Source organism: Podarcis raffonei, chromosome 9 (assembly GCF_027172205.1).
Source record: "Podarcis raffonei isolate rPodRaf1 chromosome 9, rPodRaf1.pri, whole genome shotgun sequence".
Lineage (NCBI taxonomy): Eukaryota > Metazoa > Chordata > Lepidosauria > Squamata > Lacertidae > Podarcis > Podarcis raffonei.
In genome coordinates, this window is record NC_070610.1 from 39,123,594 (window position 1) to 39,147,377 (window position 23,784).

The window sequence follows — 23,784 nt, forward strand, 5'->3', positions numbered from 1 at the left end:
CAACCTGGTACCTTCCAGCTATTTTGGACTCCAACTCCCATTAGCTGGGCTTTAATGCAGCTGGGTTTTAATCCTTCTGCAAAAGTGTGCCATCCCCTGTAACCATATACCGTATGCTTGAAAAGAATGTGATTCCTTCTGCATAAGGCCACATACAAAGCACTTACGGCAATATATTTATTATAAATTCATGTGACCTAACTAAGTTAAGGTTACCAGATTTTTTTCAATGAATCCAGGGACACTTTTCAACTTCAATGGATTCTGTATGGGGACTGATTTGTAAATCTGGGGACTGTCTCCGGGAAATGGGGACGTCTGGTAACATTAAACTAAATGCTCTGGCAAAAGATAATTCTAGTTTAAGAATTGTATCTACTGGTATGTACAGTGGTACCTCGGGTTACATACGCTTCAGGTTACAGACTCCGCTAATCCAGAAATAGTACCTCAGGTATAGAACTTTGCTTCAGGATGAGAACAGAAATTGGGCAGCGGCAGCACGGCAGCAGCAGGAGGCCCCATTAGCTAAAGTGGTGCTTCAGGTTAAGAAAAGTTTCAGGTTAAGAACAGACCTCCAGAACGAATTAAGTACGTAACCAGAGGTACCACTGTATTTCATTTCTAAACCATCTATCAGTACAGACACTTGAATCAATTTCAGTTGTGATTTTATCATTGTATAACCACATTTCCCCAAATACCGTATTTTTCGCTCTATAACACGCACCCGACCATAACACGCACGTAGTTTTTAGAGGAGGAAAATCTGTAGGCATGCCACCCGTAGGCATTCTCTCCATAACACGCACAGACATTTCCCCTTACTTTCTAGGAGGAAAAAAGTGAGTGTTATGGTGCAAAAAATACGGTAACTATAGCCTGATATTTTTATGCTAGCATACAGTACATAGGGGAATGTTGGCCTGTTGTTGTCACATACCAGTAATAGAGATACGCAGAACTGAAAAGTGCAGTTTAGGTGGAAGTCCTTTTTAAAATCTTTTTTGTACAATGGGTTGTGTGTCATTTTTCCTTTTCCTTTCATTCAGCATTTCACAATGGAGAGCCAGACAGTTATTAAACTTCAAGAGAAAAAAACAATGGCTATTGAAATGAAATTTTACAAATGCTGAACTTCATTAAACATAAAGGCATTTATTTTCTCAAAAGAGTGATGACATTTAATCATTTCCATTACTTACTGTTGATTACCAGTAGCTGAATCTGTTCCCTTCATAAGCTCATGAAAGGAGTAAGAATGATGGAAACCAAACTGGACAGAAGAAAAACACTACAGAAAGTCCAGATACAATTGAAGTTAATGGAAAAGTCACCAAAGGTACTGATGAATGTGGAGTTAAACATTTTCAAACTAGCAGCCCATTACTCCTACTAGTAGAGCCTTAGAACTTTTAGTTTTCATTGTTTTAAAAATATGAGACTTGAAGTTGCTTGGCCATTTTTCCAATTCAGAAAATCTGTCTGCAAACTTTTCCTGAATAATTGGCAGAGTCCTCACATGGGTACAGGGTCACTTCTCTCCCCATCTGTTACTCCAACCCCCCATCCCAACTTGCTCACATAAAGGGTTAGAGCTACACACACACACTTTTCCATGAGGTCTGGGTAAAAGATGGATCCAGAATTAACATGAATCCTCTTGAATTTGCATGATTTTTACGTAGGATTTCCCCAAACCACCATCAAATTAAAATTAAAATTTGTAGCTCTAGAGGTCCAACACTTGCCAGGGAAGCAGTGTCACAAAAATGTTGATCCAAAATACTTTTCTTTTTTGTTGAATGCCAGCAAAACCACCAGTAATTCGCAGAACACACCTGTGGACACAAAGGTGCCATATGATTTCATTGTGGTTTGAGGGGTATCATTGTAAAAAAAGAACGACAAACCATAACAATCCAGTCCAATTATTCATTTTATGTGCCATAGTGGTACCACAAATGCCAGATCCATTATTTTTATGGTTCAGAGTCTGGAAATAGATGTGATCCATTATTTAATGGTGGCTTTGGGGGTCCTGCATTAAAACTATGCAAATTCAAAAGCTTTCAGTTACGCATGTGTGTGAGAGAGAGAGGGAGAGAGAGAGTCTTCTTTCACTGACTTTCCTCTGTGCCCACTCTTTCTGCTCCTTTCTTTACCCCAAGGCTTCCCCCCCCCCCAAAAAAAATATCACTCTTCATTGCCTCCCACATTACATTTATCAGGCAGTGTGCAGTCCCATTTTAAAAACATTTTATGGGCCATTAGGCAAACTTCAAAGTGAAGTGCTAGCAAGACTCCAGCTGACTACCATCTTTATTTCCAAAATAATGCCTTTGGGCCTACACTGGGGCCAGCGGCATTCTGGAGAAATGAATAGGCTAAACAGCTAGAGCCTCACCAGGACTTTGCTTTGAAGCAAGCCTAGCTGCCTGGAATTTTTTAAAATTAAAATCTTGGGTCAAAGGCCTTGTGGGCACATATAGAGATCTTTATGCCTCCCATTAAGGAAGGCAGGTATAGAAGCGAATCATCAGAATATAACTTCCCACTTTATTAAATGAAGGCCCTATTTTTCTCGTTTCTTCAGTAGTGCTTTTAGAATCAATTCCACTGATCTGGTTGGTGCAAGACACCTGCATACTGTACTTTGAGGAAGTGCTCCCTTCCTCAGAACCTGACCTAGAGAGCACCTGTGACACCCATCTAACCCACAATATGTTCCTCAGAGTGAGGCCAGAGGTGGGCAGACCAGAGAGTCTCACATTGGCCCTTAGCCACTTTTTGAAGTACCAAATGCTACAGGCACAAAAGCAGTGATGGTGGGTGGCAGTGGTATCAGCCATGGGGATGGATAAGGGCATGTGATTCATTGTCCCACCTTATCTGCCACTTAAGCCATGTAGGTCATAATATGGCCAGATCTAAGCTCAAGGTGATAAGCAGATGGAAAATGTTACATTAAGATCTTTGTCCATGCCTTTTTTTCTTGGATCACCCAATGAGTAGTGACCAACAGGATCTTGTATTTTCCACGTCCTTCTTGGATACAAACATACAGAACCAATTGCAACCTATCTTTTTCCACGTGCATGCCTCTTTGGGTACTGGCCAACACAGTACAAGAGAACTTCTGATGGGTGTTCTCTTAGGTAAGAGTGTTATGGCATCTTAAGAGCTATGAGTGACAGCAGCCAAAAGGGAAGGAAGCAAGGAAATATAAAAAAGTGAAACTATAACAGTTTGCCATATACAGTACAACAAAACAGAGGCTTTTGGTTGTGCAAAGAGTCTTTGGCTTCTTTGAGATTTTTTTCAATATATTTACTTTCCAGGAGTCATAAGCAGTGGCGTAGAGTGGGGGGGTGCAGGGGGGGCCAGCCACACCGGGCGCAACATCTGGGGGTTAGGGCAAATCCACGGGTTAGGGGGCGCAAATCCACGGGTTAGGGGGCGCAAATTACTTGCCTTGCCCCGGGTGCTGACAACCCAAGCTACGCCACTGGTCATAAGGTAAAGGTAAAGGGACCCCTGACCATTAGGTCCAGTCGCAGATGACTCTGGGGTTGTGGTGCTCATCTCGCTTTATTGGCCGAGGGAGCTGGCGTACAGCTTCCGGGTCATGTGGCCAGCATGACTAAGCCGCTTCTGGCGAACCAGAGCAGTGCACGGAAACGCCGTTTACCTTCCCGCTGAAGTGGTACCTATTTATCTACTTGCACTTTGATGTGCTTTCGAACTGCTAGGTTGGCAGGAGCAGGGACCGAGCAACGGGAGCTCACCCCGTCACAGGGATTCGAACTGCCGACCTTCTGATCGGCAAGTCCTAGGCTCTGTGGTTTAACCCACAGCGCATAGGGTGCACCAATAAATTATCCTAAACTAAAAGCACAGGGGGATCTAAATGTACGTTTTGTCATCAGGCTCAATACAGCTTGCATCTATGTAGACATAGGACTGAGCTGTAAGTCTTTACTATAGAAGAGCATTATGAGCATTTCAGTGAATACTCATAAAATCTTGCTAATCAGAACTGGTTTTCAAAGATGCTCCTTACAAATGTGCTAAAAGCCAATAATGATAATCCAGTACTATAGTTCTATGAATGAAACAGGTGCTATCTATGCTGAATATCCTATTAACAATGAACAGAGCATCTCCATGACAACGGTGGGCTATTTAAGTTTCTGCAAACTACTCCCTTCTGAAAGTTGACAATGTTCATTGAAACAGTCTCTCTCCTGAACCATTAGGGTTGGAAAATGATGAGTACTATGCGCAGCCACATTCCAAGATATAGTGCTTCAGTCCTTATAATTTTTACTGTAACACACACTTCCAGAGTGTATAAGAGAGAAAGAGTAGAAAAGCAATGAATATGCATGACTGTAAAAACAGAATGCATGGAAGCAAACATGCAAATCTCACCCCCCCCCAAAATCAGATCTGAATGACCCTTTTGCAATATACAGCCACCCTCTAGAAGTTCCCATAGAAAGCTAGGAGAAAAGTCCTTTGGATTTGAAAGGATTTGAGTTAACTACTACTTTCTCCAGGTTTATTGCAGTGTCATGCTTATTAGAATATTTAGCATGTATTTATAACAAATTTCAAGTATTCAAATTACTTCATTTACATTGTGATAGCAATCCTTACAAGAATCCTAGAAGGCAAGTCATATTGCTGAAGCTACGAGAGCAGTGTTACTTAGTGGGTTCATGATGGATGGCAGCTCTGAACTAGAAACTTTCCAGCTCACATCCTACAATTTCTTTGCAAAATAGGTAAGATCAATTGGTGAAAAGCAAATTCCTTGGGATAAAAAGGATTTTTGTTTTTCCAGACATACCAAGATTTTACCAGTTAGAAGTTTGCTAAACATCATTTCAAAATCAATGGGCTGTAGTCAGTGCAAGTCCTACTCAGAGTAGGCCTATTAATTGGGTCTACTCTGAGTAAAGCTCAATTAATGACACACCCCCCCCATATTTCAAAAGCAGATAATGCATATTTAAAAGAAAATGTGCTTACAAAGTGAGCTTCAGATTGCTCTTTCTGGAAAGCTGATATACCATACTTGCTCAGATTGAATGTTTGTAGTAGGACAATGTTGAATTACACCCATTGAATATAAGAGGGGGATCCAAATTTTATTTCAATTACTTTCACAACCTATGCTTACCGGTAATTTGCAAGAATGCAAACAAATGTTTGAAAACAAACATGAAGACATGGATCTTTCAAGCTGTTCACAACAATAAAGCACACAACACAATCTTCCCAATGCTCCTATTGGCCAGCCTAGGAAGTCTAGGCTAAAGAGGCCTTCAGACAGTGCCAGAAGTGGAAAAGAGGGATTCTCAAACATAAATAAGCTTAGTGAGCTCCAAGCCAAGTCTTTGGGACCTGTAGAGTATCTCAGGAAAGGCTGAAGACATAATGGGGTTTCCTCAAACAGGAGCTTTAAAAAAGTAACTGATTCTGTGCCTGAGTCAAAACATTATTATTCCAGACACATAATTTCTTTTGTCAATCAATATCCATTGTTTGCTATACAACTGAACTAGGTTATGACGAAACAGTTCCTTGGAAAGAGTCTTTGGGCTCCACAGATTTGGCATGCTTTGACTGACTCATTTGATTACTATGTACAAAAGCCACTCTCCCATCTTTTCTGTATCTTAGATGCTTTAACAGTATGTTATATATTTTTTGCGATAAACGTATGCAATTTTTGAAAAATTCACGAGTGGTTTTGTTGCTTTAAAAGTAGTGATCCCTTGGTGGAACATTTACCTTGTTTGTGTCTCTTCATCATGTCGTTTTCACCCAAGTCTGTTCAAAGCATATGGCCTAGTGGGTGTGTGGGAATGAATGAATCTCCGCATAGGCTATAGATTTTAAGTAGATCTGCTTAGTTTGGAATGCCAACCCAAACAACAGAATGATAAATACTGTGAGGTACCAGTTTCATCCACAATTTAAAACTCAGTTAAGAGGGCAAACCAGCCAAACAAGAAAACGTCCACTCCATGCACACACCAGCAGCTGCTCATTGTTCACCTACTAGCCTTTTCCTATAAAGCAGCAAGCATCCCCCCAGAATCCTGGGGATCAGCTCTCATTAAAACCTAATCACTGCCTCCTCCCAGCAAAGTTCATTCCATGTAGGTCAAAGCTGTGGTGAACTGTTAAGGCAATCTAAAGCCTTCTGTGGAATTGTTCAAATTGCATCTGACAAGATGATTCTAATGCACTTACTCTCTCTCTCTCTCTATGTTAAATATATATTAGCCAACTTCTGCAGTTGCGGGGTGGGAAAAAGAAGTGTACCTCATGGAAGATCAGGTGATACAACGAGGTCAGTAATACTTCTAGTACAGAATCCTTCACAAGTATTCATGTAGTATGAAGTAATTATTTGGGAATGTTTGGGTTACTTAAGAAAAGTGTGCTTCCTCACATGAGCCAAAATGGCAACTGTCTTTCCACAATGTACAAAACATAGTACAGTAGTACCTTGGTTATCAAACTTAATCCATTCCGGGAGTCTGTTTGACTCCTGAAATCATTCGAAAACCAACACATGGCTTCCGATTGGCTGCAGGAGCTTCCTGCACTCAATTGGAAGCTGCAGAAGCTGTGTTGGACGTATAGCTTCTGAAAAATGTTCGCAAACCGGAACTCTTACTTCTGGGTTTTGAAATATACTCAGAGTCGCAAAGTGATTTCATGCTCTTTATTCAGCTCATAGTGGTGAGGAGGAAAGTATCTGCTTTATATACATTATTTACACAATGGGCTGCACATGATTGGCTAATTCCGGAATTCTACTGTAAGCCAATCAGGTTGTGGATTCACTTCTATCTGGAGCATGATTGGGTGGTTCCTGCCAACCAATCATACTGCTGCCTTGTTCTAGGACCAATCAGACTGCTGCATTCTGAATCCTATTGTTCTAGGACCAATCAGCGTTTAGGAGCGAATTTGTTCGACAACTAAGCCATTCGAGAACCAAGGTACCACTGTAGTAACATGAACTCAATACTAGAAGTCTCCAGCCAACTAATTAGATGTGTATTACAAACCAATGCCCACAGTCCCTTGCTTTTCACCTTATTTTGTCTCCCTTCCTTTAACTATCTTATCTCTTGGCCACTGTCCCTAGTACACTTGCCCCTTTCTGGCCTTAAGCATTGTGAGGTTTCTTCATCTTTCCTCCCTCTCGTCCTCTCCACATTCCTCTGTGTACCCATATATCTACATTTTTCTAACATGAAAACACACACACAATTCTGATATATCTGAATTAATGAAGTCATATGGCTATCTCTTGGCTGAGGATTTCTTTGTTTGTGAAAGCCTGCACATTGCTAACTAGTCGCAGATGTCTGGATCTATTGAACAGAAGCAAATGATTCATTTTCCTCATTATTCAATCATTCCAAGATGCATTTAAACATCTGTTATATAAGTCTTCTCAATGGCTGTCCAAAACATCTGATGCATTTTTATCCCAAAATGACAGACTATAGGAATAGCAAAAATCATGCTTATTTCTGGAACCTATGGGAAATATCACAATGGTTTCAGTAAAAATCAGTTCCAGGCCCATGCTTTGGTGGCTGGAAATCAAAAGAAACAGAAATAAAAATAAAAATCAATTACTTCAAATGTTACTATGTCTTCCTAAATATTCAGGAGTGTTTTCATAATCTTTCCCCAGAATACTTAATTGTCTGGGAATTGGACACTATTACGTGACTGAAAATGGCATCGATGCAAAAGGAAGAGATTGGAAATTGCTTCCTTGGTGGAGGAACTCAGATCTTTTGTATCACACATAGTACCACAAGATAGAAAACGTTTCATTTTTACAATGCATAAAGGGCAGAGCAACTCTGCTTACTGCTGCATTGATGGAGCAGCCACTGTATCTTATACATACTCAGACCAGGAGGGGAGGGGAAAAACACACAACCATAACATACAAAACAACATTAAAATGACAAACATGCCCACAGTGTTCCTGGAAACACCAGCAGTGGCAACCAAATAGAAACTATGCAAGTGATTGCCACCCACACATGGAGCTAATGAACTCCATGTTTGGGATGGTATAAAGTTCTGCCACTGACAGGGGTGCAGCCATGGATTTAGGTGGTATAAGATACAGCATAAATGTGCTCATCCTCTGTATTGCCCGTGTCATAGTGACTGCACCTTGTTTCAGCCATTCTGCCAATGTATCTGGAGGCTTCTGCTGGCACATCTATTATGCCAGTAGCCTATCATAAGTTCCATCATATCCCATAGCCCCTCAGTCAGCACAACTTGCGTATATTAGGACTGCACCCTAAACATCCTAGAACTAGGGCTGCCATACATCCGGAATTTCCCAGACATTTCTGGGATTTCAAAGGCAGAATTGACATCTGGGGGGAATTTCCGAAATGCAGCTCTTTGTCCTGGATCTTAGGCAAGTCAATAAAAAATCACCCTACTAGAACTCACACTGCAGCCTTGAATTTCACTATGGTAGTCATGTCCTATATTATTGGGAAATATTCCATAGTTATGGAATGCTGTCTACAGAATATATCATAAATACATTTGTTGTAACCATCTAGTACTCAAAATTTAACATATTGCAGCTGCTTTGTCAATGGTCTCTTCTTATAATCCAGCTTTGGTCTCAGAAATCCAAGACATTTAACGTCACATCATCCAAATGAGCATTCCTCCACCCCATGAAAGCTTTTATTTATTTATTTTAAAAAATTAAGACATTAACAGAAAAGCTCCTGAATTAGACCTGTGCTTTTTATGCTTTTAGAAATTAATAGTAGGGCAGTGGGTGTTGGTGACAGCAAACACGGAAAACAAAGCATTTTAACAATACCTTCAGGCTGTAGTTCCTTCTCCAACACCATTTTTTTCAAACTTACCCGTCTAATACTTCAATGAATTTGTTTCAAGTTGTGGCTAATGAAAGGACAGCGGGGTGTGGGGACGGGGAGGCTTGAACATTGCTCAGTCTGGGGAGGAACTTCGTCAGGTGTCAGAACTTAACGCCACTAGTCTGTGCTTGTTCCTTTCTCTCCACCCCTGAGTTGGCCCAGGATTTGGACCTGGCAACAGTCGGGAGTTTTTAATTCACAGCAGCCAGGCTTTCTCCTACAGAACACAAGAGACTTGGAATCCAGTTTCAGAATATTCTTTTGAAAGGGATGTATGGGGAAACCCAGCCAGATGGGCAGGGTATAAATAATATATTTATTATTATTATTATTATTATTATTATTATTATTATTATTATTATTATTATTATTAATGTATGTGAAAACTATTTCTGCATCCATTCCTTCTTGCCAGCCTCTTCATTTTAGTACATTAAAATGCATCTTAATCAACTTCCTTCTCCGTTCTAATGCAGGGCACATATGTAGGAGTCTCAGGGAAGCAGCTGAGGTTGGGAGGGTCTTTTATGAGCTTTGGTTGATATGCCAGTTACACTTGCTGTTGAAAGATGAAAGACCTGGCAACTGTCATCAGTGTTTTGGTCACTTCCAGACTGGATTATTGTAGTGTTTCCTACAATACCGGTAATCTTTGAAGACGGTCTGGAAACTTAAAGCTTTTGCAGAATGCTAATGTAGAATGCTTGATTACTGACAGGTTGAAGTTGGTGCTCTCATATATATCACCTTTTCTAAAAGATCTGTAACAGACTCCATTAATTTCCAAGCTCAGTTCAAGGACCTGGTTTTAACTTTTAAGCCCCAAATGTCTAAGGAGGTGCCAGTTATCTCAGAGAACACTTTCTCCCCTATAAAACTCCTCGACATTTGAGATTCACCAATGAGGTTCTACCAGAGGTTCCATACTTGGCAAGGGATACAAGAAGCAAAAGATTTATTTCCACTGGAGCTTTGGAACACCTTTTCACTTTGACACCTTCTATTTCTCTTGTACAGTACCAGACTGGCCCGACTAGAAGCTTCCCTCTCATGACAAATACCGGGGACGGATGGACTTTAATCAGGTCCACAATGCAGCCGAAAAGGACTTCAAAAATCTTCCCTGTGCATATGTCCCCCCCATACTTTTTTTTTAAAAACCCCCATTAAGCTATACATTTGATGCAATGGGCAGTTTGGTCCTTACTGTCTAGTAAGTATGCACAGTGTTTCAGTCAAAGACAACACACATATGCAAATATATGTGGCATTAAACTCTATTGAACTCAGTGGACCTTGGTCATGAGTAAATACTCAAATAATTGAGCTATCATTGTAAAAAAAAGAAAGAACAAGAAACAACACTTCTACACTACTTCATATCCCTGTACAGTGGTACCTTGGTTTATGAACTTAATCCATTCTGGAAGTCCATTCTTAAACCAAAGCGTTCTTAAACCAAGGCGTGGTTTCCCATAGCAGTGGGGGATTCAATTTACAAATGGAACACACTCAACAGGAAGTGGAAACATGTTCTGATTCCAAGGCAGAGTTCACAAACTGGGTTTGAAGCATTCTTAATTCATGTTGTTCATAAACTAAGCTGTTCTTAAATCAAGGTACCAATGTAATATGAATACTGTGAAAATTACTATTTTTCAAATCTTCTAAAGCATACATATATCCTGCATGGGGGAAAATATCCGATACCTGAGTTCCTCCAGCTGAAGGGGCTACAGAAATTAGTGCAAATGCAGCACACCCCAGAACACATTCTGTTGACAGAGCCTTTGCACTGGCAAAGATGGCAGAATGGCCCAAACAAAACAGTGTCAAGGGGGAATGTAGGGATGGACACACTGTCGCTATATCTAATGCTGCTTCAGTCCACAGCTACATCCTTGTCAACAGCCCAATTCTACGCCAGCCCCAGACCTGGCACAAATAATTTCCTCCCCATTGACTTCAACATGAGGCAGGAAACAGCAACTTCCACCTTCTGTGACTCTGTCCACATTAGCCAATGGCTGCCCTTGTTGCTGGCTCCTCCCATTGGCTGCTTGGCGAAAAGAAGGCTTATCCTGCCCTGGGTGGTCTTGAATGCTTATCCTAGGAGACCTGTGTATGCTCTTCACAAGCAGACTTTAATCAGGTGCTATGTTTATGTAGCCCCACCTTCTTCCCTCTGGCCTGAAGGGATGCCTGAGGAAACTGGTTTCTGTGCCATTGGGGCCAATGGATTTTGGACACTGTGCTGCCATTCTGTATATTATGTGTAAGCGGGGCTGCAAGGGTATGTTCTTGTTGTCATGAGTTCATTGGCTGACTGGCACAGTCCCTGATTGGTGGGCACTGGCAGTGTTCCCAGGGATGCTGGGGGCACGTCTGTCATTTTTAATGCAGTTTTTGTATTGCTTTTTTTTTATCCTGGGCCAAGGTTACTTTGATTCAATGGCTGTTCAGCTTGTAACAGGGCTGTTCAGGGTGGTGCAATACACCCTGGCATTATGTTAGCCTAGGCTTGCTCTATAAGCATCAGAGGCTTTGTGCACCAGTTCTGTAGGAAGGCCTGTATCTATCCATGCTTTAAAAATATGTCTCTGTAATAGCATCCATATGCACCTTGAATACAAGAAAGAAACTGCAAGACAGCTTGTCTGTGAAATAAAGCTTCCCCCCCCATGCTGCCCACCCTACCATTTGGCATTTAGCCAGTTGTAGTAGATGGTGGAGGGGCTGCAAAGAGCTCTGGAAGAAAGAATGTGCATGTTAAGCAGAGCACAGCTTTTGTGAGGGGTGAGAAAAATAAGGGAAACATTCTCCACTGCCAAAGAACCAAGTGGTAAATACAGAAGACAGGGAGGGGTGGGGGTGGGGGATAAATTGTCAGAGGCTGCTGAATAGCCGCCAATATGTTTAGAACAGCTCAGAATGTGCACAGACTATTAAGGCTATTCCTCAATGCCAGTGTGCATTTTTTTATTTTTTTACAAACTTCTTTTTCTATACAACTCAAAGTAATCTAAAGTAAATATAATAAAAACCTGAGTACAGAGCAAATATTGGTTGATGTTGTTTTAAAAGACTTAAAATCTAATTAACAATACATTCCATCATATAGTTCAATCTACCATCAATGAAAGCTTATTGGGCACTTGTCCAAACAGGAAGATTTGAACCAATTTTCTGACATTTATTAATATGTGTGTGTGTGTGTGTGTGTGTGTTTAAACCCTCCCAAGTCCAAGGTTCGGTAATGCTTTTATATAGGACCAACCATTTAGTCACAAAAATGTGGCAGGCGTTCAAGTTCTCCAGAACTCTTCATTAGGGAAGATGTTAACAAAGCAGAGTGTGGTGGGGTAAAGGGGGGGGGGGGACAACAACAAGGAAGTACAAACATTAAGCTTGATGTTGTAGCCATGAGGTCATCCTGTAGAGTCATTTCCAAGATTCAGATTGCAAACTGATGAAGTCCGTCCCAGGTGCTCCAGATATCAGCTAACACAGGGGTCAGCAACCTAAGGCCCATGGGCCACAAGCGGTGCCCGGGGTTTGTTTAACCAGCCCAGCAGCTGTTCCCAAACCGCGCTGCCTGCTTGGCGAGTCCCCACGCATGCGCAGATGCCAGAAATCGCGAGCACGGGCGCTCACGATCTGGCCAACGGAGGGATCTCCGCTGGAGTGAACTGGCCCAGGTGAGGTAAACCTTGCTGACCCCTGAGCTAGCACTCCTAAGAAACCATGGCTGCTTTCCTCATTGTTAGAAGCAAATAAAATAAAGAACGATTTGACTACTTGCTAATGGCAGCTAGACCGAACATCACATGCTTTTGGAAGTACATGGATAAAGCCACGGTAGAAATTTGGTATGACAAAGTCTGATTTCTGGTGATGTCAGAAAAGCTAAGCTTTTCACAGAGAGGGATATCAAGATATGACATTTTTTATTTAGAATCATAGAATCATAGAATCATAGAATCATAGAGTTGGAAGAGACCACAAGGCCATCGAGTCCAACCCCCTGCCACAGTGTGGTGTGACTTTACTAAATATATAAATGAGGGGGTAGAGGCCCCTGATATACCATCAAGGCATACAAGGTTTGTGAAACTCGTAATAGTTAAAAGCCTTGCTATCAAATATCAGTCATCAGTACCTTGGGAACTCTATGGTGCATGCTATGGAACTTGTGAAGAGAGGCAGAATAATCAGACTAAGCACCAACCTTGGTCTTATATCTTATTTGCTTTTACTTGCCTTTGTGGTAATTCTGGGCGTTTCTCTCTTATGTTTGTTATTTATGATTTGTAGCCTTTTACTTAAGAATAAAATAAAATTATCCATGTACAGAAGCTTTCTGGGCTGACAGTTGAATCTATGCAGCAGCAGGCTAGTATTTTTTTTTGATGTTTAAGCAATGAATTTGGGTCATATGGTGGGCTGTGCTGATATTGAAATGAGGCCATTTTAATCTGTTTCAGGGTTGGCAATCTGGTACAGAGGGGATCAGCTAGCCCAGCGGACATAATACCAAGTTTCCTGGGGGTACCCCAGCATTTATAGGCACCATGTCAGTGACCCCCAACCTTAGAAGGTCTAACTATACAAGACTTGTGGATGGGCGGGTGTGTATGTGTGGAAATCTGGATTGAGCCACAATGCTGGGTGAGGAGGGTTAAATCTTTTCCTGCAGTGCTTTTGCAATGACCCCTGCCCCAAAGCTGGTGTTTGTCCCACTAGAGGACACTTAGGTGCACAGACAATGCAGACTCTTGGGGTGAAATCAATCATCAGGCTCAGATACCATCACTGGAAGAATTCATTTCCTGTAGGACTAAGATAATGTACCGTACATGCACTTATAAATGCCCCCATGTATGAACTCACCAACTCAGATTTCACCTGGAAATAAGTGAGGAGGTATACATTCTTACATAAGCCAGATGTATATATGCATTATTTATATGAAAGGTAAGAGGGTGTGGGGAGAAACAGTAGATAAAATTACACTGGGCTTCTAAGGTGGCTTATAGGTACTGTCCATAAAATACGTTAGTTTTACAGTGCAATCCTAATCCTACCCCCCACTTGCCTGAGAGTATGTCCTATTGAACTCAATGAAGTTTACTTATGAGTAGACATGTATACAATTGCACTGTTAAATTCACACACACACACACACACACACACACACACACACTGTGGTTTCTCATTGCTTATTCTAACCAATATGCTTTCCTTATTTTCCCACAACTTTCCCATTCATCCTTAACAAATGACATGCTTAAAGGATGGCCCCTTATCAGGTTGCATTTTTCCCAGGGCTATTACCGTATTTTTCGCTCGATAACACGCACCTGACCATAACACGCACATAGTTTTTAGAGGAGGAAAACAAGGGAAAAAATTCTGAATGACGCAGTGGATGTATCATTTTTGTGCTTCATGCTGTGGCCACAGACATGTGATTTGACGGTGAGTTTGGGGTAGCCCAATGCAAAAATCCTGAGAATCCATGTGGATCTGTGCTTTGTAACCATGTTTTTGCACCATTGCAGCCCCAGGCAACAGTGGGTGCGTGATTTTTTTGGTGCAGGCTGTAGTCATGGATATACTATGTGATCTGATTGTGAATTTGGGGTGACCCTATGCAAAGATCCTGAGGATCCATGTGGATCTGTGCTTTGTAACCACGTTTTTGCACCATTGCAGCCCCAGGCAACAGTGGGTGCGTGATTTTTTTGGTGCAGGCTGTAGTCATGGATATACTATGTGATCTGATTGTGAATTTGGGGTGACCCTATGCAAAGATCCTGAGGATCCATGTGGATCCGTGCTTTGTAACCACGTTTTAAGTGGGGAGGGAAGGAAAAACATAGAATGGACAAGGAGCACCGAGAGGGGTGTGCGAAGCAGCTGGCTAAGAATGCAGGAGAGGGGTTTTACCGGAGGGAGGAAAGGAAGGCAAAAGTTCCCCCACCCACCCACCCACCCAAGCCAGCCAGCCAGCCAGCCAGCTCTCGCTCTCTTTCTCTCCCCCCACCTGCGTGTTGCCTGCGAGTCCCTAGACGCAGCAGCACTGGAGCACGGAGAGGAATTACGGTAGAAGGAAGGACGTGCTGCTTTCCCCTCTGCTTGCCTGGAGGGGAGGGGTTTTCTCTGCTCTTTGTTCCGTTTGAGCAAACACAGTAATGAAACAGAAGCGGGTGGGCAGTAAGACCCTGAGGCAGAATGCAGGAAAGCAACAGCTTTCTCTCTCGGGAGGCTCGAACGCAGAGAATGAAGATAAACTGGTAAAATAAGGGGGCTGGGTTAAAGCTAAAGGGAAAACCTCAAAGATCCCCCAAGAACAAGGCAGGGGTTCAGGGCTCCCAAAGCCGAGCTGCAGCCTTAGAAGGGAGAAATGGGGCTTTTGGAGGTGGTTTTTACTGCCCCGCTGCTTCCAATTTTTTAAAAGGCAAATTGCAGGAGAAGATGCAGCAGTCAGTCACTCTCTCACTCCCTCCAAGCACCCACGCTAGCGAACAAACACACAGGCAACCACATACTCACAAAGCACACACACTAGCAAACACACAGTCGCGCTGCAGAGTGGCCAAACCTCCTAGCAAGCACTTCCCTGGCTTCTGCTGACCGCAACGAAGACGTCCCTCGAAGAAAATGTGTGATGCACTTGGGCCAGTCGGCTCCAGGGACCACACATTCGCTCAATAACACGCATAGACATTTCCCCTTACTTTTTAGGAGAAAAAATCTGCGTGTTATAGAGGGGAAAATACGGTAAGTAGCCTGGTGAGAGGAGATGCGAACTGGACTGGGCATGGGTTGGGAAATTCCGATGGCCAGATCGAGAGGCCTGTAGAGAAACATTTGGCTTCCGGCTTCAGGTTTCTAACCTCTGTTCCAGAAGTTTGATAATTTCCACCAATTAACACAGAATAGACTAAGGTGAGACAAAAGAAGACAGGTAGGACAACCAGAAAGGAGATTGCATTAAGATAGCCAAGACATGATCAAGTCATGCACCAGAGTTTTTGCCAAGAGGAACAGCCATATTTTCAAAATGTAATAAAGGGAGAAGTGGCACATTTTAGCAAATTACTTAATACAGGGAGCAAAGGAGAAAGAGTGGGGAGTCAAGATAAAGCCAAAGCTTGAACAGTAACATTTGTCAATGGATAAAAAGGGTATGAGAGAAGGGCTGGAGGAAAGATTGAACATACTGAGTTTGAGATGATGACACCAAGCATCCATGCTGAAATACTGAAGAGGCAGTTCATGATGCAGGACTGGAATGGAGAGGAGAGTTCAGGGTGTGTGTAATCTGTACAGGAGGCACTGAAAGCTGTGGGAATTGATGAAGTCACCCAGGGACAGTGAGTAAAGGCTAGAGAAGAGCAGAGGGCCAAGAACAGATCCCCGAGGAACAACGCAAAGAGAAAACAGACTTGCTAATCATGATGCGGTCATGACCATGTGTGCCTTTGCGTATTTGGTCTCTGCTTTGCTCACCCAGTTCAACTTCAGCAACATCCTCATACTCACAAGAGAAACAGGCAACTCTCCCGTTGTATTTCAGTACTCTTTAATTACTGCAAGCTAGAGAACAAAGCAATTAATGGCAAGACACCAGGGGGAAGAATGCAGAGGATAATAATTAAGAAAGGGGAGTGGGAATAATCTAGGACAGAAACAATGTATTTTGGAAGAGAAATGCTTAGGCACCAGCAGGGAAAGTAAAAAAAAAAAAAAGCAAAACAAAACTATTGTCTTGGTATTCCTTCTGCTATCAAGAAAGGGTTCTCCAAATCTCTGTGTTCCATTTTCATCCATCTATTCAGGGTTCCAGCAAGCACATTTATTTTAGGATTTATTTGGTACATGTTAGTTGGCACTTGGATTGCCAATGTGCCTAGGGGGTGGGAGGAACAGTCCAGTCTGTTCCCATCCCTTAAGCAGGGGTTTAATAGGGAGAAATCAGCAGGCGAGCAGCTTTTTATGGCATGGAGCTAAATATTATCATCTGCTAATTGCTGCAAATCACACTGTTATTAAAGAGACAACTAAAGGGGCTGCTTCAAAAGTTGGCAATCCTAGTTGGCATGTAGCAAAAAGTTATCGAAATCACACACTCTAGCTCTGCAATACCTCAACCCATATTCCCTTAAAAAAAAAAGGTGTGCAATGTTCCCCAGCCATGTATAATAGCTCTGATTTTTCTTATCTATTACAGTTTTGCTATGCTGTCACTGGGGGCTAAAATGGTTTAGCAAGTGGAATATGAACATTGCTATATGCACTGGATCCAGCATAAAGGTTTTGATTAATGGTGGACTGCTCCTCTCTTTCAATGATAGCTGTCAGTCTGCAATCAAGTCTTCAAGTGTACTACTTTTGTGAACTAAAGACAGTGTTGTAGAACTAGAAACAGATTCTAGTTGGGTCATCTTATGTGGTCAGGTCACATAATACCACAACTTTTAAAGGTGACAAACACAGGCATCAAAGACAGAATAAGCTAATGCATTTGAAAAAACTTTCCAGGGGATTGATATGAGCCAGAAGTTTCGTATCAAAGGGCTGAATTATGTAAACATCATTCATGAGCTGGCAAAGCCTAATCTAGCTGAAGTTCCAAAATAAAGTTCTTAATTTGATTTTAATCTAAATCCTTTAACATTTCCCATGGTTTGAATGTGTCTCACCTCAAAAGTATCGGTTTGGTGGTGTTTTTTAAAAAAGTTGGCAGAGACGGCATAGATTCACAACAAATCATCTGGGTCTTTTATCCTTTTGAATATTGAGCTTGCTGTATGAAATGTATTGTTGGATGGCATGGCTTTAAGCAACACCTTCATGTTTTAATGCTACTACATGCGTAACTAACTGCAGAGCTAAAGTAGGTGAAATAAAAAATGAATTAGATTGCTACATGCTAAAATGCTGAAGTTTCATACCAGGGCTTGAAACTGCAAACGATGAGCATTCTTGTTTCAGCCCAGTTTATGTTGAGGCTAATTTCAGCAACAACGTTTTTAAAAGCTTTCATGGCCTCAAGCATGACATCCATTAATTATGCAAGTTCTTCTACTACATTGTCATCAAAATCTAGGCTGGTGAAGTCTATGTTGCCAGAATATATGTCAAATATTCACAATTTCAGGTCTGTTCAAGGACTGAGAATGGGCTGTTGATGATGTACTTATTTATTTGTGATCTGATACCTGAATTCTGGCAGCTTTGTGTGGTTTTTAAAGCGAATACCTAAAATGTATGGTTTATTTATTTTTTAAAGAATACTTGTATGCTGCAATTTCATTTAAAAATGTCAATTTGGTTTTCAACAGCTATAGCAGGCTTCCTCAACCTCGGCCCTCCAGATGTTTTGAGACTACAATTCCCATCATCCCTGACCACTGGTCCTGCTAGCTAGGGATCATGGGAGTTGTAGGCCAAAAACGTCTGGAGGGCCAAGGTTGAGGAAGCCTGATCTATAGTGTTGCGAGTTGTATAAGGCCCAAGTCCCTTCTAATCACCTGGATCCAGTAAGGATTAAAATCTAATGGAGGATTCCATTGTTGAATTAGCCAGGCAAGGGTCATAGTTGCTACCTAGGTAACTGCATGTATGGTGATTAGTATAACTAAAGAGGTTGCTCTGTACCAATGGGCTCATGGGTAGACCTCCCTCCCTCACCTGGCTGCTGGTGAGGAGGACAATAGCCAGATTAGAGTGTGTAACAGCTAGGCAAGAAGCAGGCAGAGAAGCCAGAGAGAAGGAGCCATGCTTGATTTCGGCTGGAATCCATGGCTGTGACTATGGGAGAAGCAAGCCCTTCAGCAGTGCTAATGCTGTGAGGCCCTCCATCTTAGGCTCAGGTTGTAGATATGTGTAAATAAACCATATGTTGTAAAGAAGCCACAGTTTTCACTGTCCCTCATTCCAAGGAAACTGAACCCTGGGTAAGCGCTTGGAACCCCTGGAGTCTCGCACCACTCAGAGAATGGGGTGGCATGCAAGAATATATATACAGATCGCCAACTAGCTTTTACAGAAAGTGGTTATCTTAAGCCTGGTGACAATTGTGTGATGTTGGTTTTTCAGTCACACATAATGAAAGGCATCTATGTGCAAGGATTCAGACATTGGCTGCAGCTCTTATGCATAAACACAATAGGAAGGATCCTGAGTAAGTTAGTTGTGGATGGGTCCCAGTGAAACTAATGTGAAAAGTTAGTCATGACTTTATGAACTCCCATGGATTTCAATGGGAACTAAGTTTTACTAACTTAGCCTGGAATGACAACTGCACATTCTGTGCTTTTGCTGTAGTAATTGTGATGTGTGGAATGACCCTAAGACTGAAACACATTCAAAATTATCACATGGATGAGATCTAAATGGCATGCTTGAATTCTCATATTTTCTCAAGTTAGTGCACAGAAGAAATTTGGGGACCATTCTGCAATATTGCTATTTATTAGTACTTTTCATAAAATTATTACCTTATCTTTCTGTATTAAAGCATCCAAGGCAGATAGCTTGCAATTCCACTAAAAACACCTTAAAACAACTCACAATTCCAATAATAAAGTACAATAAAGCAACTATCAAGACACAGAAACAAGCGAATAAAAACAGGCATGGACATAAAGAAGCACCAGCTAAACTAAACACATCAATGAGCAGCAGGAGCAGAACCTAATCAACTTGGCAGGACAAGACACCTTTCTGAACATGGTGGCGTTTACCTGTTGACAGAAGGCCATCAAAGAGAGTGCAAAATGGACCTCAGGGCTGGGGCAGTCCCCTTAGCTATTGTTTTTAGGTGCTTACAATTGAGCTAAACTTGGAAAGTCAAATAATTTGAGCACTGCCCTATGGTGTTGATCAATAAGACTCTCCAGTGCCCTTTTTGAATTCTAATGTCTTGCTTCCTTGTTTTCACATGTCTACAGATTTTTGACAGCAGAGTATTTCCAAACTGATCTACGTGCGTCATAGACAAACTTGATATTTGACTTAACACTTCCTGTTGCTTTAATAAAAGGTATCACTTTATCTACATTTATGTCTAACACTGTTTACACTTCCTTTTATCGAGCTAAAACACAAAGGCACATCTGAAGTACTAGATATGCTTGGAGCTATGTCAGAGTACGCTGCCTGTAAAATTACCAGAAAGAGTGACGTCGATACTTCTTTGCACTCCGGCCTTCTTCTCAATTTGGAACGAAGGTGGTTAGGAGGAAAGCACATCAAGGCTCTGTATTTCATAAATTACAAGATAGATATGGTTTGTTGCTAATGTAGTATGTACACTTCCCAAACCAGCAATGGGTGTGCACTGGGTACAGAGTACACTGGAGTGTGTACCCAGCCACACAGAGTGATGGATTTCTGTAAACACAATGAACTGGAGACTGTTATGCATATTTTTTTTGTTTTGTTTATTAACATAAAGCAATGAAATCACATAGCTCAAGGCTATGTTCAGCAAATGTAGTGACACAAATGCTTCGTGGTGCATGTAGCCCAGAACTTTAAGCTGCTAGTTTTGGCATTTTGAAACAGAGATGGCAAATCTGTGACTCTCCAGATATCTTTGGACACTTAACTCCCATTACCCAGGACTCTTGGCCATGCTGTCAGGGGCTGATGGGAATTAGAGTCCAATAACATCTAGAGGACTATGTAGTTGCTGCTGTTTTAAGCACTTTCACAGTTTGAGATGACTGGCTTAGCGGTGAATTTATAGTCCATTCATGAAAGCATCCCTCCATGTTACAGTGAAAACCCAGTTTTATGCTTTTTTGGTTTCATAAGATCATTAGCACCTCAACTCCCTTACTCTCTTATTTTCTTTATCATCCTGCTTTTCTGTCCCACTTTGATTGAAAAGCCAGTACTTCTGCAGATGACCTTTCACCCGTCCTGCTTTAGTTTCTTTGTCCATGGCAAAGCTGAGTCTGTAAGGTCCAGCCTCCTAACTCCACTGAAGGCAACTCTCTGCCTCTAAGCTTCTCCCAGTTTTTGCACCTTGCTTTCCAGGCACAGATCCACAGTTTAAAGCTTCGTGTCTGAGTGGTTTTCCTTTTCTCTTTTGTCCTGGTGCTTTCCTTGAGAAAACCCACTGAAGAAGAGCAAATGGCAATCCCTAATCAGAACAAACAGCAATCCTTATTACCATTTGCTCCAACTCAAATGGTAAAATGTGGGTTTTCCTGGAAAAACAGCAAGATAAAAAAAAAAAAACCCAACACCGACACCTGCAGACGTGGAACTTTAAAACCTGGACTTGTGCCTAGAAATGTAGCACAAAAGGAAGTCTGCATAATCCTTAAGCATATAACCTAGGCAGCATGGGTGTGTGGTCTGTGTAGTATCTTATTAACTCTTTGAACCCTATATATTTCTGTAGCAGCATGTCAAACCACAGAAGCCATTATTTTCACTCTTAAATCATTTTTTTAATTCTTTTTTTAAATATTACAATTGCAACAGTAGTGTGGTTATTACCAGCTCTCAAGAGCAGATGTGGGGAACCTTTAGACCTCCAGCTGTTGTTGAACTACAACTCCCATCAGCTCCAGAAAGCATGGACAATGGCCAGGGATGATGACAGAGGAAATTCAGCAACATCTGGATCTCTAAAGGATCCCCACACCTACTCTAGAGCAAGCACACTAATGTTGGTTCTTTAGTGGTCATTGCTTAATCCCCCAAAGTAAGGAAGGTATTCATAGCCAATGCAATCTTGCCATTAAGACCCCAATAGAAGTATTGCTAATTTCCCCAAAAATTGTTTTTTGATTAATACATTTGCAGAGTATGTGTTCATGCGCTCACCTGGTATCTGCCTTTTATAAACCAGATTAAGACATAAAAAACATAATACATAAAAAAGAACAGATTAAGACTTTGCTGCTTTATTGAGTTTTAATGTGTTGTCATTGTTGTAATATTGTATTATAAATGGTATTGTAAATTGTATGTGCAGGGTGCCAAGCAAATTTCTTAAGGAAACAAACTCCAATTCATGCAGCAAAGAAGCCAAAAGGCGGTTGAGCAACAGCATGGCAAAATAGTGGCTGAGTTGTAAGCTGGATGTATAATTAAACAAACACATTCTTCTTCACAGTGAGGTGAAAATCAATCCAGATCCATTCAGGCCACATATTCTCCATGACAATATGGTGATGTGAATTGGCCCCTCTAAGCTAAACTGTGCTTGCAAAACAATTGTAATTCTCTAAAGAGAAGCCATTTTATGAAAGGAAGCTTCTGCCAAGAGTATCGTGGCTTTATACAAACACTTGATTGCCCTTGCTGACAAGAAAGGTCATTCTCATTCGGAGTCCTCTATTCCTGTTTTGAATCAGCTGATCTGTGCAGAAGGCAGACTGCCTGGCATGCCGGAATGCACATTTCAGCCAGCATCCTCTGCTCACTGTTTGGAAGTGAACTCAGCTGTCTAGCAAGCAACTGCTGCAGTCCCAAATGCAGAGAGAGAGAGAGAGAGAGAGCAGTAGCTGCAAATCGCTAAGTGCTTCTGGCTTGTCAGAGGTGTCAAACAAACTAATAGCACTCTGAGAAAAAAAAGGCACTGGAATTCAGTGTTGTGCCTGGCAAGTGCAAACAAACTGACCATCAAAAATATGTGCAGATTACATAGTGTCATAGAAACAGAGTAAGATTAGACCACAAAATCATACAAAACAGCCTCTTGCTGCAAGGCAGGACCAAGGCAGCAGAAGTATATTCGAGTTTACTTGGAAAGTCCCACTATGTTCAATGGTGCTTACACCTTAGGCAAAGGTGGGAAGGATTGCAGTCCTTAATCCCCAAAGTACTGACTTAATTTTGACCTCTTTTTTAGAAGGTAGTGTCCTATGGCACATTGCTATCTGACCCAGGACCTTTGAAGGTGTGTGTGTGTGTGTGTGTGTGTGTGTGTGTGTGTGCTATAAATGAAATAAAAGCAGATGCCACCTGCAAACTCAATATGAGATAGGAAGCACAGAAGAGTCCTTCCTTAAATCAAACACTGCCACTCACTATGACAGATAGATGATAGATAGATAAGCCAGTGGTTGGGCTTGCAGGTGTGGGAATGGTGGCAAGCAAGCAGGTGGATTCTGGGAAAGGAGGGAATTAAGTCCTCCCTGTTTCACAGGGCATCCCAGAAGCAAACCTCATGTTAGGTAAAGGTCTGCTTTTAGACTGAAAACGCCCTTCCCCAGCCTCCCCCAACCTGGTGACCTCCGAGCCATGCTGACTGGGGCTGATGGAAGTTACAGTCTGATCCTGAGGGCATCTGCTTGGAGAATGCTGCACTGCACTAATGGAAAAGAGAAGGCAGACCTCTTTCACTTTAGAATAGCAGATGATCAATACAGTACTGTAATTAGAAGCAAATATTCCTTGTTGCTTTGTGGCAGCAGAGCCAAAACCGCATTGTGGTTATGAGAGAGAGAGAGAGAGAGAGAGAGAGGGAGTGAGTTTTGTGTGTGCCCTTTAAATACATTATTTTACTGCCAAACATTGAAGGAGGCCAAGTATCCGCAAGCCAAGTAAACCCTCCTCCTTTATATTTACAAATATACCAAATGGCCTAAGAACTTTAGAGGACATGTAAGAGCTGGCTCACAATGTATTTCTAAATGAAATGCTCGAGGTGCTGTAGAGTCAAGACCTCTTGCTACTTGGTGGGAGAAAGCAGGCAGCAGCTAGTGGGATCCTCTTGGCTTGCAAGGTCACAAGGACAATATGTCACAATGTCGCAAGTGTCACCAAATAGCCCTTGTGTCCTCCA